Genomic DNA, 12,883 nt, shown 5'->3' on the forward strand with positions numbered 1-12,883 from the left:
GTTCCTGTTCTTAAAGGGAATGCCTTTAGCCTCTCTCCATTGAGAACAATGTTGGGTCTCGGGTTTGTGTATATGCTATTTACTATTTGAAGAAATTCCCCTCTAATCCTATTTTGTTAAGTGTTTTAATCAGGAAAGGGTGTTGGATTTTGTCAATGGCCTTCTCTGCATCAGTTGATAGGATCCTGTGGTTCTGGTTCTTTGTTTTGTTAATGTGATGAATTGCACTGATTGTTTTTCTTATGTTGAACCATCCTTGCATCCCTATTATGAATCCCACTTGGTTATGGTGAATTATTTTTTTTATGTATCGTTGGATTCTATTGGCCAGGATTTTATTCAGGATTTTTGCATCTATGTTCATGAGAGATATTGGCCTATAGTTTTCTATTTTGGTGGTGTCTTTTCCTGGCTTTGGTATCAAAGATATGTTTGCTTCATAGAATGAGTCTGGGAGAATCCCATCTTTTTCTATTTTCTGAAATAGATTATGTAGGATTGGTAATAGTTCTTCTTTGAATGTTTGATAAAATTCACTTGTAAAGCCATCTGCAACATCATTCCACCTGTAAAGTAGCCCTGGTGACATAGGCAGTTAACTATTCGGCTGCTAATGGAAAGGTTGATAGTTCCAACCCACTTAGTATCACCAGAAGAGAAAGACCCTCCTGCAGCCTAGGAAACCCTTTTAGGTAGTCTTACTTTGTGATTTATGGTTGTTATAAGTCAGAATCCATTCAGTCTCACTTAACAAATACAACTCCTTCTCTTGGCTACAAGTTCTTTGAAAATAGGGACCCTTCTACTTACTCTCCCTGAAAAGAATAGGGTGTCATGACCTCCCATTCCGTCCAGTCCCTTATTAGGGATTTCTGAGGTGAGAATTCAAAAATGCTCTTCTGTCCTGCCTGTTTTCTGGTCCCCAGACATGTGTTAGGCTCTTGTCTGTGACGTGCTAGGATGGTTGATATAAGTGGAACAAATTAACACTAAATTGTGATTTGGAATTTAAAGTCAGGATAATTCCGTCCAAGCTCACAACCAACCCTCTGTCTTGCATGTTCTGTTCTTTCTTTTTTTTTTTTCTTCTTTTTTTTGTTCTTTTTTCCCCCCGTTCTTTCTTATGATTGTGTCTTCCTTTATGGCTACCACCACTAGCTTTAATTTAATGCTTTACATGCAATATGTATTCTGTTAACATTAATAATTTACCTGACTATTAGCAGAGGATTTTTGTTGTTGTTGTTAGGATATAGTATTACACAAAGGAAAAACATTATTTCATATTTTCCAGAGACATGAAATCTAGTAAATAATGAATATGAATAAGGTAAATGAATAAGGTGTAAATAAATGACTCAAACTTTTCATTCACCTACTATGCATCTGAAAGCTGGACAATGAATAATAAAGATAGAAGAAAAATTGATGCCTTTGGGCTGTAGTGTTGGGGAAGAATACTGAATATCCCATTGTCTGCCACAAGAACAAATACAGCTTGGAGAAAGTGTAGCCAGAGTGCTTCTTGGAGACAAAAGTGATAAAGCTTTGTCTCACATGCTTTGGGCATACTGTTAGGGGAGATTGTTCCTTGGAAAGGTGGAGGGTTGGCAAAAGAAAGGAAGACCTTCAACCAGATGGATTGATACAATTATTGCCACAGTGGGCTTAACTAGTTCAGAGTTTGTGAGGATGACACAGGATAGGATAGGATTCAGATCTGTTCATAGAATTGCTATGAGTCATATTCAACTCGATGGCACCTAACAAGAACAACAACCCCAGAACATATAAAATTCAGTCATTGGATCTCTGGTCTCATTTCTACCACCAAATCCATGCTTCCCAATTACTAATCCTTCAGAAGTTATTGTCCGAACAGAGCAGGTAGTTGGTTTGAACTGCATGCCGTAGGGTTGGCAGCACAACTCCTTATCACTAGGCCATCAGAGCTCCCAAATCTCATCTTTGAAGACATTTCTTTATAATGACTTCCATTAATTTGAGTGGCTTAGTTGACTGATAACTGAAGGTCAGCAGTTCAAATCCACTAACCACTCTGTAGGGAAAAAGAAAATAATCATTTTCTTCACATAAAGATATAAAGCCCCAGACACCTGATGAAGGAGTGCTATGGGCCTGAAACAATTTGATGGCATGGGGTTTGGTTTTGAAGGATTTTTTTTCCCTTTTTCCTTTTGTTTTCTATGAATTCCACAGGCCTACCCTGTATATGCCAAGAGGAATCTTTCTTTGCACCCTTTCTCTTAGCATTTATTGTACTGTAATATAAATGCTTTGTCTGTTTCTCCTTCTATTCTATTCTATTCGTACTGGAGGACAAGCATCATGTGTCTTGTTGAACATTATTTCTGTAACATTTATTGCCCGGTGTAAAGGGACTCATTAAATATCCATCGAATTAATTCTTTAATATGTAAAAAGAAACCCTTTCAGAATTCACAACAGTTTCATACTCCTTGATGGGTAGGTGTGTCAGAGTACATCTTGGACATTTATGGTCTAAACTTTAGCTAAATGATCCTCTTATTTCTGTGGACTTCTGCTCTTTGGTGGCCTACTGGTAAAGGGTTACACTGCAAATTCAAATGCAGATGGACAATCTCCTCCCATGAGATGTCCAGCTTCTAGAAGCCTACTAGTGAGTCAGCTCTGGACCATTTCCAACTCAATGTCACAAAAACACTAGTCAGAGATCTCTGCAAAGTGCTGAAGAGCAATGATGTAATTCTGGAGACTAAGGTACACCTGATACAGGCCATTGCCTTTGCAATCCCTTGCTGTGCATCAGAGAGCTAGGCAATGACTAGGGATGATAGAAGGAGAATTGATGCCTTTGAGCTGTGGAGCTGGAGAAGAGTATTGAATATACCATTGACTGCTAAGAAAACAAATAGGTTCATCCTAGAGAGGGTGAAACCAGTCTGCTCCTTGAACACAAGGATTCTGAAGCTTCGTCTGACATACTTTGGACATTTTGCAAGGAGGGACCAGTCCTCGAAGAGGGACATCATGCTTCGGAGAGTGAAGGGACAGGACAGGAAAGGAAGAGCCTAAATGAGATGGATTGATTCACTGATTGGGGTAATAGGGATAGGTGTGTCAGAGACAATCAGACTGACACAGGATAGAGCAGGGTTTAAGGTTGTTGCACATGGGGTCTCTATGAGTCACAGATGATTTGATGACGCATAACAACAAACATGATAGCTCCATTTATCTATTTGTGCTTTACTGACTATGCAAAGGCATTTGACTGTGTGGACCATGACAGGTTGTGGCTGACATTGAGTAGAATGGGAATCCAAGAGCACAGGACTGTGCTCATGAGAAACCTATACCTGGACCAGGAGGCTTTTGTTCCAACAGAGCAGGGAAGCACTGCATGGTTTGAAATTGGGAAGGGAATGTGTCAGAGTTGTAGTCTGTCTCCATATCTGTTCAGTCATTGTTGTTGTTGTTATTGTTAAGTGCTGTAGAGTTATACATGACCCAAAGCGACCCTATGAATTAAAGTCTTGGACACAAAACTTTCATTATTTCTCCAAATTCATAGAGATTCCAGAGGGAAGTGTTTTTTTGGAAGTGGATGCCACTCCTGCTTCCAAGCCTGTTTTATTCAGGAGATTCACAAAAACCAGGCCCAAGGACTGCAAGCCTGAGGCCCCAAAAGCCTTTTTTAAGAGGAAGTCAAATGCAGTCAGCTCACACCCTGTGGTGAGCAAAGCCACACCCTAGTCTCAACCCTAAACCAGAAAACACACCTTTCCAGAATCCAGCCATTTCATTCATCTTCCCAGCCTGGCTATGCTGAGCAAATTATATGAGAAGCTGGACTCTATGAGGAGGAGTGTGGCATCAGGATTGGAGGGAGACTCATCAATAGTCTGTGTTATGCAGATGACACAATCTTACTTGCTGAAAGTGAGGAGGATTTGAAGCACTTGTTGCAGAAATCAAAGAATGCAGCCTTTGGTATGGATTGCATCTCAATATCAAGAAAACAAAGATTCTTACCACTGGTCCAATAGACAGTGTCATGATAGATGGAGAGGAGATTCAAACTGTCAACAGCTTCATCTTGCTTGGATCTACAATTAACACCCTTGGCAAGAGCAGTCAGGAAATAAGGAGATACATTGCACTAGGTAAATCTACAGTTAGGGACCTTTCCAAATTTTTGAGGAATAGTGATGTCAGTTTGAGGACTGAGGCACATCTGATTCGGACAATAGTCTTTCTGATTACTAGCTGTGCATCTGAGACCTGGACAATGGATAAGGATGACAGAAAAAGAATTGATGTCTTTGAGCTGTGGTGTTGGAGAAGAGCACTGAACATTCCATGAATGGCCAAGAAAATGAATAGATACATTTTGAAGAGGGTACAGCTGAAGTGCTCTTTGGAGGCAAGAATGATGAGGCTTTGCCTAACATACTTTGAACATATTGCTAGGAGGTGTTATTCCTTGGAGAAGGACATGATGTTGGGAAGGGTGAAGGCACGGTGAAGGAGAGGAAGACCCTCAACCAGGTGAATTGACATGGTGGCTGCTGCAATGGGCTCTTGGGTGTCAGGAAGTGTGAAGATGGCGCAGGACAGGACTGTTTTCAGATCTTTTGTTCATAGGGTCACTATGAGTCGTATTTGACTTGGGGCCACTTAATTACATGGCTGTTCTGTTCCATGAAATAATAGAACTGAGCTTTCACCATCTTGTGGCTCTGCTATGCCAGGATGATGCCTTTGTCCTCAAGGCAGCAGGATGAAGGGGGAAAAAAGGCATTCTTTGCCCTTTAAAAGCTTTAACCTAAACACTGTAGTTATTATTCTCCTTTGGCCAGAACAGCTGTTCATATCAATGGTTAGGAAAGAGTCTCCAGCTAAGTATCTATGTGCCTAGCATCCACTTCCTAAATAACATGCCTCCGGGAACTCTACGAACTCTAATGAATGTCAGTGGTTGTAGAGGCGCTTGAGGCCTTTTGTTCATGGGGTCGCTAAGAGTCACACTCGACTCAAAGGCAATCAACAACAACAACAACAACATGGAAGAAAAAGAGAAATATTAGGAGACAGGTAGACGTTTCTGCCACAGAACCCTTTTAGAAAGCCCAGTTTTATGCTGAAATCTTTGGCGTTTACATATGAAGTGAACTAAACTTCTTTTCAATACCTGGAACTGGTTCTAGGAACTTCTCAGGCCATTTGGTTTCTGGTGTGGACTTATGTCGTTGTTGTGTATCGTGTTGGGAGTGACTGACTCACAGCTTTTGCTCCAGTGGGTTTTCAGAGGTCGTATGGATTTATAGGACTCATCAAATGGAAACATTTCTCACTGCACGTGTAGAATTTATAAACTTGAAGCATTTCTCACTGCACACCCAATCCTCATTTCACCCTCAAGCCTTCTCAGGTGAGGAGAACCAAAATTTAGCCCAGGTTGGACATGTGTGCTGATAACGGCAGCTGGTCTTAATGCCGTGGTAAATGCAGTCTTCAACCAAGATTGTGTGGTTTCCTGAGAATCAACATGCCATTTATGTAGCAGGTCAACCCAGCAAGTTGTAAATTCTTTTGAGCAGGTTAAATAGACTACTACATTTTTGGCTGTGAGAAAAAGTATATTCCCCATTTGGTTGTAATATTGTGCCATCTTCTTTAGGATGGTCCTGTCATGTCTTTACAGTATCTTTCTGTTGGGTTTAGACCATCTACTTGAATAAAAGCATTAGATTTTGTGACTAAAGTTTGAGATGTGGGCTAAGGAAAGTCTTTCTTTTTCCCATTTAAAACTGTCAGCTCTTCCTTCCCAACACACACTCTCCCCACACCCATCTCATATCCCCAGAGGAGAGGAGAGCTGAAAAAGGCAGACAATCCAAAGGAAAGGCTAGAGCTACATAGAGCTTTTGAGAATAACAACAGCTCACCATCTAGAAGAAACGGAATAAACCAAGGAGACTATTTTCTTCACTTGCTCTCAAACTAAATGCACTTTCACGCTAGAAATCTTCATTTCTTAGACAAAACAGATTTAGCATGTGCCAGGCTGACTTGATTCTGTTCATTTAACTGGAAAGTAAGAAACAACAACAGAAAAAAAAATCTAAATTTGTTCCTGGCAAAGGGAATATATGAGACCTTTTTCTGACTTTTAAAAAGACATTGTCTAAATGATCCACAATCCCCTATCAACTGTTTGAATGTGATAAATCATCTTGTGCTTTTGTGTGTCTCTCTGTGAGTGGTTATCTTATTTGCAACATTTTGGTTAATTATTGCTAAATTTTTAGCTCCATTGTATATAGTTTTTTCTTCCCACCTTCTCAAAAGTTCTCCTTTAAGGCAGAAACTTTCCATTCTTGGTTTCATCCAAAAGGCAAACATTTCTGGGAAAACACGAAGTTTAAGCTATTCAGCAATTCTAGTGTTATGTAACTGACCACACTAAGACTTTCAATTAACTTTGGTTACATTTTGTTGAAGGGCACATGGAATAGAATAACTGATGATAATTTTTTAGGAAACTTATGATTTGAACAGTGAAAACCCTCATAGATATAGTAAATTTGTGATAAAGACAGAAGGTTCATTTCTTGTCATTTGAAGTATTTTTAAAGGCATTGAATGTATTCCAGAAATGATTCAAGCATGTTTCACTTTGAGAATTTTTTCTGTTTTTTTTTTTTTTTACTTTGAGAATTTTTAATTGCATTGAGCTTCCTTTCTGCACGAGTTACCAAAACAAATGGAAACTCATACTCAGGCTTTCTTTGTTCTGTGTCCCCTCTTGTTCTTCTCTCTGATTACTTTTCTTTTGTTTCATCACCTTCAATAGAGGGTGCCTCTTGAGACTTTAGATGTTGCCTCTGTTCTGCTGGTGAGCCCTGGTGGTGTGGTCAGGAGGGTGTTGTGCTAGTAACCCAAATAACTCAACTGTGGTGTTGGAGAAGAGTGCTGAATGTCCCATGGACGGCCAGAAGAATGAGCAGATAATGGCTTGGAGAAGGTAAAGTCAGAGTGCTCCTTGGAGGCAAAGATTATGAAGCTTCATCTCACTTCCTTTACACATGTTGCCAGGAGAGGTTATTCCTTGAAGAGCAACATCATGCTTGGAAAGGTGGAAGGTTGGCGAAGGAGAGGAAGACCCTCAACTAAGTGGATTGACACAGTGACAGCTGCAAATGGGCTTGCATGTGTCAGAAGTTGTGAGGATGGCACAAGATAGGACAGAGTTCAGCTCGGTTGTTCCTAGGGTCGCTATGGATTGTACTCGACTCAATAGCACCTAACTAGTAACAACTGGTGATTTGAATTCACCATCAGCTCTTTAGGACGAAAGATGGGCCATCTCCTCCTTAGATTTAGAACCTCAGAAAACCAGATGGAGGCTCAGCTATGAATCAATTCCTTCTTGATGAAAATGAGTGAATCCCTTCTGCTAAGGAAAAGTTAAGGTGAACTCATATTTCGGACAACTTTGTGCACACATGGATTAATTGAAAGCTGCTTCTTTGCTCATCTTTCTCTCTCCTTCCTGTCACTTCTCAGTCTCTGTTTTCTTTCTCTCCAAAACTGAGCTAATAATTTTTCCCCTTCAAAATAGAAAGCCCACCCCATTTTTCTCTTTTCAGGCCTCCACCACAATCTCAGTGTCCCAACATAAAACTTTGGGATTTTGTTTTGTTTTCCTCTTTTGCTTCCTATTGGCAAGTTGCAACATTCTCCCCCCCTTAATGCACTAAGATTAATTTCTTGCTCTCAAAACTCTTACCTCTGTATAGATTATTTATGTGGCACTTATATTGCTATAAAAGCCTTCTGTTAAATAGCACTAACTCCTTTTTTTTACCCTATAGGCTAATCTATGGATAAGTTTTAGAGTTAATTTGTAAATTTTCCATTTTGTCTTTAAAAGTATACTCAGAATCTCCATCAACTGGCTTCTTGATCTGAACTTCATTTCCTTGGATGATGAGCTACTTTGTCAACCATGTATTATCATTTTATGTCTCTTATGAACATACCATTTTCTCTACTGGAAGACCTGTCCTTTCCTCTCAACCTATGTTTTGGTTTTCTCCCCCTTGAAGGTAATGTTTAACACAGCCTTAATAAAACTGATAATTCTTTGCTGGTTCTTTAAGAGTGATTACCACTTGACTAATTCTGTCCCCTGGATTCCACACATCTGGTGTGCCCCTCTATTAATCTGTACTTGACACGCTGTGACAATCTCAATTATGTTTCAGTTGGTTTTCTTTCTTTCACCTCTCTGATTCTACAGTCTAAGAAAAACCTTTCTCTATGTTTATTTACATTATTCCACAGTAATTACGAAAACTTATTAAATGTGTAGTGTGATGTTTATCTCTCTTCAAGTCATCAATGAAACAAGCATATTTACTGAGCATCTATCTATTCTGTGCGAGGAACTGTTTAGATGTGTTCAGCTACTAGGAGAAAACAGAGAGGGAGAAAAAAACCAACCCAGAATTACCCCTTACTTTGTAAAATTTACATTCTAAAAAATGAGACATTTATCGAGTAGTCATACAATTAAATGTAAAATTTAATCTTAAACAACTGTGTGAAGGACAGATTAGGCAGGCAATATAGAACACAATTGTTCCATACCAGCTAGTAACTCATTAAGTGCTGCAAGGTGATGTCACACTTTGTGATAATGCCATCAAGAGAAGCCAGGTCCTGTGAAAGCAGATAATGAATAGGGAGATTGATTCCCAAGTGTGCAAGGGAGGGATGCTTCCAACATGGTGACCTGGACAAGATCTGTACAACCACATGCACAAGAATTCTGTGACGTGAAGGAGGCAGGTGTGTCCAAGGTATGGAAAGAAGACTCCGAGGGCTGGAGCCCAGGGTAGACCGGAAGGAAGCCAAGAAGATAGGCAAGGGCTAAGTTTGACAAGGTCTTACAGGGTATGAAAGGATTTAGCTTTTTATCCTCAGAGAATGGGGAATGATTAAAGCACAATAGAAAGAGGTGGACTACCTAGATAGACTTGTGATCTTAAAAATCACTTTTGGTAGCTATGTGAAGGACAGATTGGGTAGGCAAGAACACAATTATTATTGTTCCACACCAGCTATTCACTTACAAAGTCTTACTTGTTAATGTAACATTTTGTAGGGCTTGTAGCTCTTGCTGTGAACTTTCTATGATGGAATTTTGGCTTCTGAATTATCCTAGGTAGCTGTAAAATCTTGAAGTGCTTGGAATATGTGCTTAAATTCTAAGGCAAGCATAAGGAAGCAAACAAGTGCCTTCAAACTGGAACCAACTAATAGCTGACCCTCCAGTGGGTTTTCAGAGCTGTAAACTACCTAGGAGGAAATTGTCCATCTTTCTCTTGCTGAGCAGTGGGTATATTTGAACCTCCTGCACTTGGGTTTTCAGCACAACTCTCTACTTACAAGGCCACAAGAGGTCCTAATCCAGGCACATGTCAGGTATATTGCTACTTTGATTCCACACCATCACAATAAAGTGAATATTGAAGGGCGGGAGAAGGAGTTACACCATTTTTAAGTTCCTGGTGCATGTAAAAAGTATGTTTACACTATACTTTAGTCTTTTCAGTGCCCAATAACATTATAAAAAATTTGAAATGTTGTGAGGAAGACAGGAAGCAAGCACATGATACTGGAAAAATAGCATAAATAGATTTCCTTTTTTGTAGGGTTGCCACAGACTTTCAGTTTGTAAAACACAGTATTTGTCAAGTGCAACAAAGTGAAGCACAATAAAAGGAGGAATACTGTATAGTTAGTCTCCTGCAGCATTACTCACCATCGCAAGATCATGGAAACAGCCCAGATGTCCAAACACAAACCAATGGATTGAGAAATTGTGACACAATAGAATACTATGCAGCACACAGGAGCAATGATTTTGTAAATTACTCCCTAACTTGGGAGGGATTGGAGAGCATTATGCTGAATGAACTCAGTTCCCACAAGGACAAATACTGTATAAAACCATTATTGTAGAATAAGCATGAAGATCCAAGGTGGCGGCAGGGAGGGGGGACATTGAGGGGCGAGGATGAGGGGATAGAGAGTTAATCATAGGGCTGCACAATTCGATGAGTGGGTGGGGTGAAGGAAATGGGAAGGATCTTTTGTGAAAAACAATGTATTGAAACTTTGTAAATAAATCAGAATACACACACACACACACACACACACACACACACACACACGGAATACTGTATAGTTAGTCTCCTGTGGCTTTTTCAATTCACTGATGTGACATATAGTAGAAAAAAAAATAGACAACACTAATTGAATGTTAACAGTAGTGTTGGATGAAGTGGAGGGAGGGAGAGAAGAGCAGGAAAAGAATGGATAGATACTGAAAACCGTGTTGGAATTGGTGAAAGGAATGGATAATTAGAAAGCATGTAAAGATTCTGGGGCTTCGTCTGACATACTTTGGACAAGTTGTAAGGAGAGACAGGTCTTTGGAGAGGGACATCATGCTGGGTAGAGTAGAGGGACAGCGCAGGAAGGGAAGACCCTCTATGAGGTGGATTGATTCAGTGACTGGGGTAATTGGGATGGATGTGTCAGAGGCAATGCGATTGGCACAGGATAGAGCAAAGTTTAGGGCTGTTGTACATAGGGTCACTATGAGTTGCAAAGGACTCGATGGCACACAACAACAACAACAACAACAAATGACAATTAATAGCCTGGAACTGGACAAGCATTACAAAGGGAATTGGGGGAAACAGGAGGGAGGAAAATGTGCATGAGTGAGTGGATAAAACCAGTCTCTTTTTAAATCTACACGAAAATGGAAATAAAATCAAGAGCTTAAAAAAAGGGAATAAACTTAAAAAAACCCAGTTGTTGTTGTTGTGTCCCCTTGAGTCAGAACTGGCCCATCGCTGACCCTCCAGCGGGTTTTCAGAGGCAGTTAATCACACAGGAGATTGCTCATACTTCTCCTGGGGAGCAGCTGGTGGATTTAATCTGAGTGACTTCTGGATTGCAGTGCAGTTTCTTGCCACAAAGCTAGCAATGCTCCCTTGGATATTAAAGGCTTGATACGGATTATCATTTATTTCTTCCTAGGCACCAGTGAGGAAGATGTTCATAATCTTTTATTTTCCCTTAAAAAGCAGATGCTCCATTGGATTTCTGAGATTATAAATTACATGGGAGGAGATTACCCATCTTTCTCCCAAAGGAACAGCTGGAGAATTTGAAACAGTTTGAGAAGGGTTGCTTGTGGGTTAGTATAGCAAATTTGTCCAAATAGATGTCACTCCTTCACTCACTTATTGCCTTTGAGTCAGGGACAATTCATAGTTGACCCTCCAGTGGTTTTTCTGCGGCTGTAAATCGCATGGTAAAGAGACTGTTTATCTTTCTCTTGCAAAATTAACGGTGGAGTCAAACTGGCAGAGAGATGCAGTCTTTATGGATTAGCAGTGCAACTTCCTATGGATGCTGGCCATCAGAGAAGAAAAAGTATTTAAATTAAATGCTCACAGACCTGAAACTAGAAAATTAGAAGGCCAGACATACCATGTAGAAAGATGGATCTAGAACTCAGATCTTGTCTATGTGTCACTAACTGCAGACACAGGAGATAGACACAGCAGACAGTAAGTACCCCCTTTCAACAATTCTTACATGTGCTGGAGGTGACTGCGTTCTTTTCTTTGTGCCATCTTTGTTGCTCGTTCTGTTACTGTTGTCAAACCAAACATGGTAACATGAAATGAATCCTTACAGCATCCTAATGATCTAAACAAAGAACTTTTCTGACCTGTCCTTGTTTTAGCACCATGCAAAGTGTCTTGATTAATATTGTGTGTCAGAGTGGCCTTTGTCCACAAAAAAATGAGCATTCGATGGGTTGCAGATAGTCACCTCTGTGATGTTAATGATCTCTGGTGGCCTAGTCCATGGACAGTAGCACTGAGTCAAAAACAGTGCCTCTCAGGCAGTTCTAACCTAACAGGGCTTCTTCCCCCCATGTGATTCATTGTTGTTGTTATGTTCTGCCAAGTCACCTGCAACTCATAACAACCCTATGTACAGCAGCCCGAAAACCTGCTCTATTCCTTGCCAATCTTATTGTCTCTAACACACCCATCCCGATTACCCCAGTGACTGAATCAATCCATCTCATCGAGGGTCTTCCTCTCCTGCGCTGTCCCTCCACCCTCCCAAGCATAATGTCCATTCCCAAGGACCGGTCCCTCCTTACAACATGTCTAAAGTATGTCAGACGAAGCTTCAGAATCCTTGACCCCAAGTAGCAGACTGGTTTCACCCTCTCCAGGACAAACCTATTCATTCTCTTAGCAGTCCATGGTATATTCAATACTCTTTTCCAGCACCACAACTCAAAGGCATCAACTCTCCTTCTATCATCCCTAGACATTGTTCAGCTCTCTGCTGCATAGCAAGTGATTGCAAAGACCATGACCTGTATCAGGAGCACCTTAGTTTCCAGACTGACACCATTGCTCTTCATTACTTTGGAGAGGTCTCTGAAGCAGACTTTCTCAATGTAATGGATCTTTTAATTTCCTGGCTGCTGGTATCAAGAATGTTGATTGTGGATCCAAGCAAACTGAAGCTGTTAACAATCTCAATCTCTTAACCATCTATCATGATGCTGCCGATTGGTCCAGTGGTGAGAATCTTTGTTTTCTTGATGTTGAGCCTCAATCCATATTGAAGGCTGCAGTCCTTGACCTTCTTCAGCAAGTACTTCAGATCCTCCTCAGTTTCAGCAATTTATAGCCTCCTAAAAACCCTCATCTTCACGGTAGGAGGTATCTCACTCCCTGATTTCAAATCCTACTACACTGCC

The 12,883-nt window shown here is 40.4% G+C and overlaps 1 protein-coding gene across 2 annotated transcripts in view; it reads left to right on the top strand.

The window, feature by feature from the left end:
- Window positions 1-12,883, top strand: part of RGL1 (ral guanine nucleotide dissociation stimulator-like 1) — a 439,254-nt gene that overhangs the window by 227,791 nt on the left and 198,580 nt on the right. The gene's annotated exons all lie outside the window — the stretch shown is intronic.

The sequence above is a fragment of the Elephantulus edwardii genome, unplaced genomic scaffold, assembly GCF_000299155.1.
Source record: "Elephantulus edwardii isolate Elephantulus edwardi_28Jun2011 unplaced genomic scaffold, EleEdw1.0 scaffold00061, whole genome shotgun sequence".
NCBI classification, from domain to species: domain Eukaryota; kingdom Metazoa; phylum Chordata; class Mammalia; order Macroscelidea; family Macroscelididae; genus Elephantulus; species Elephantulus edwardii.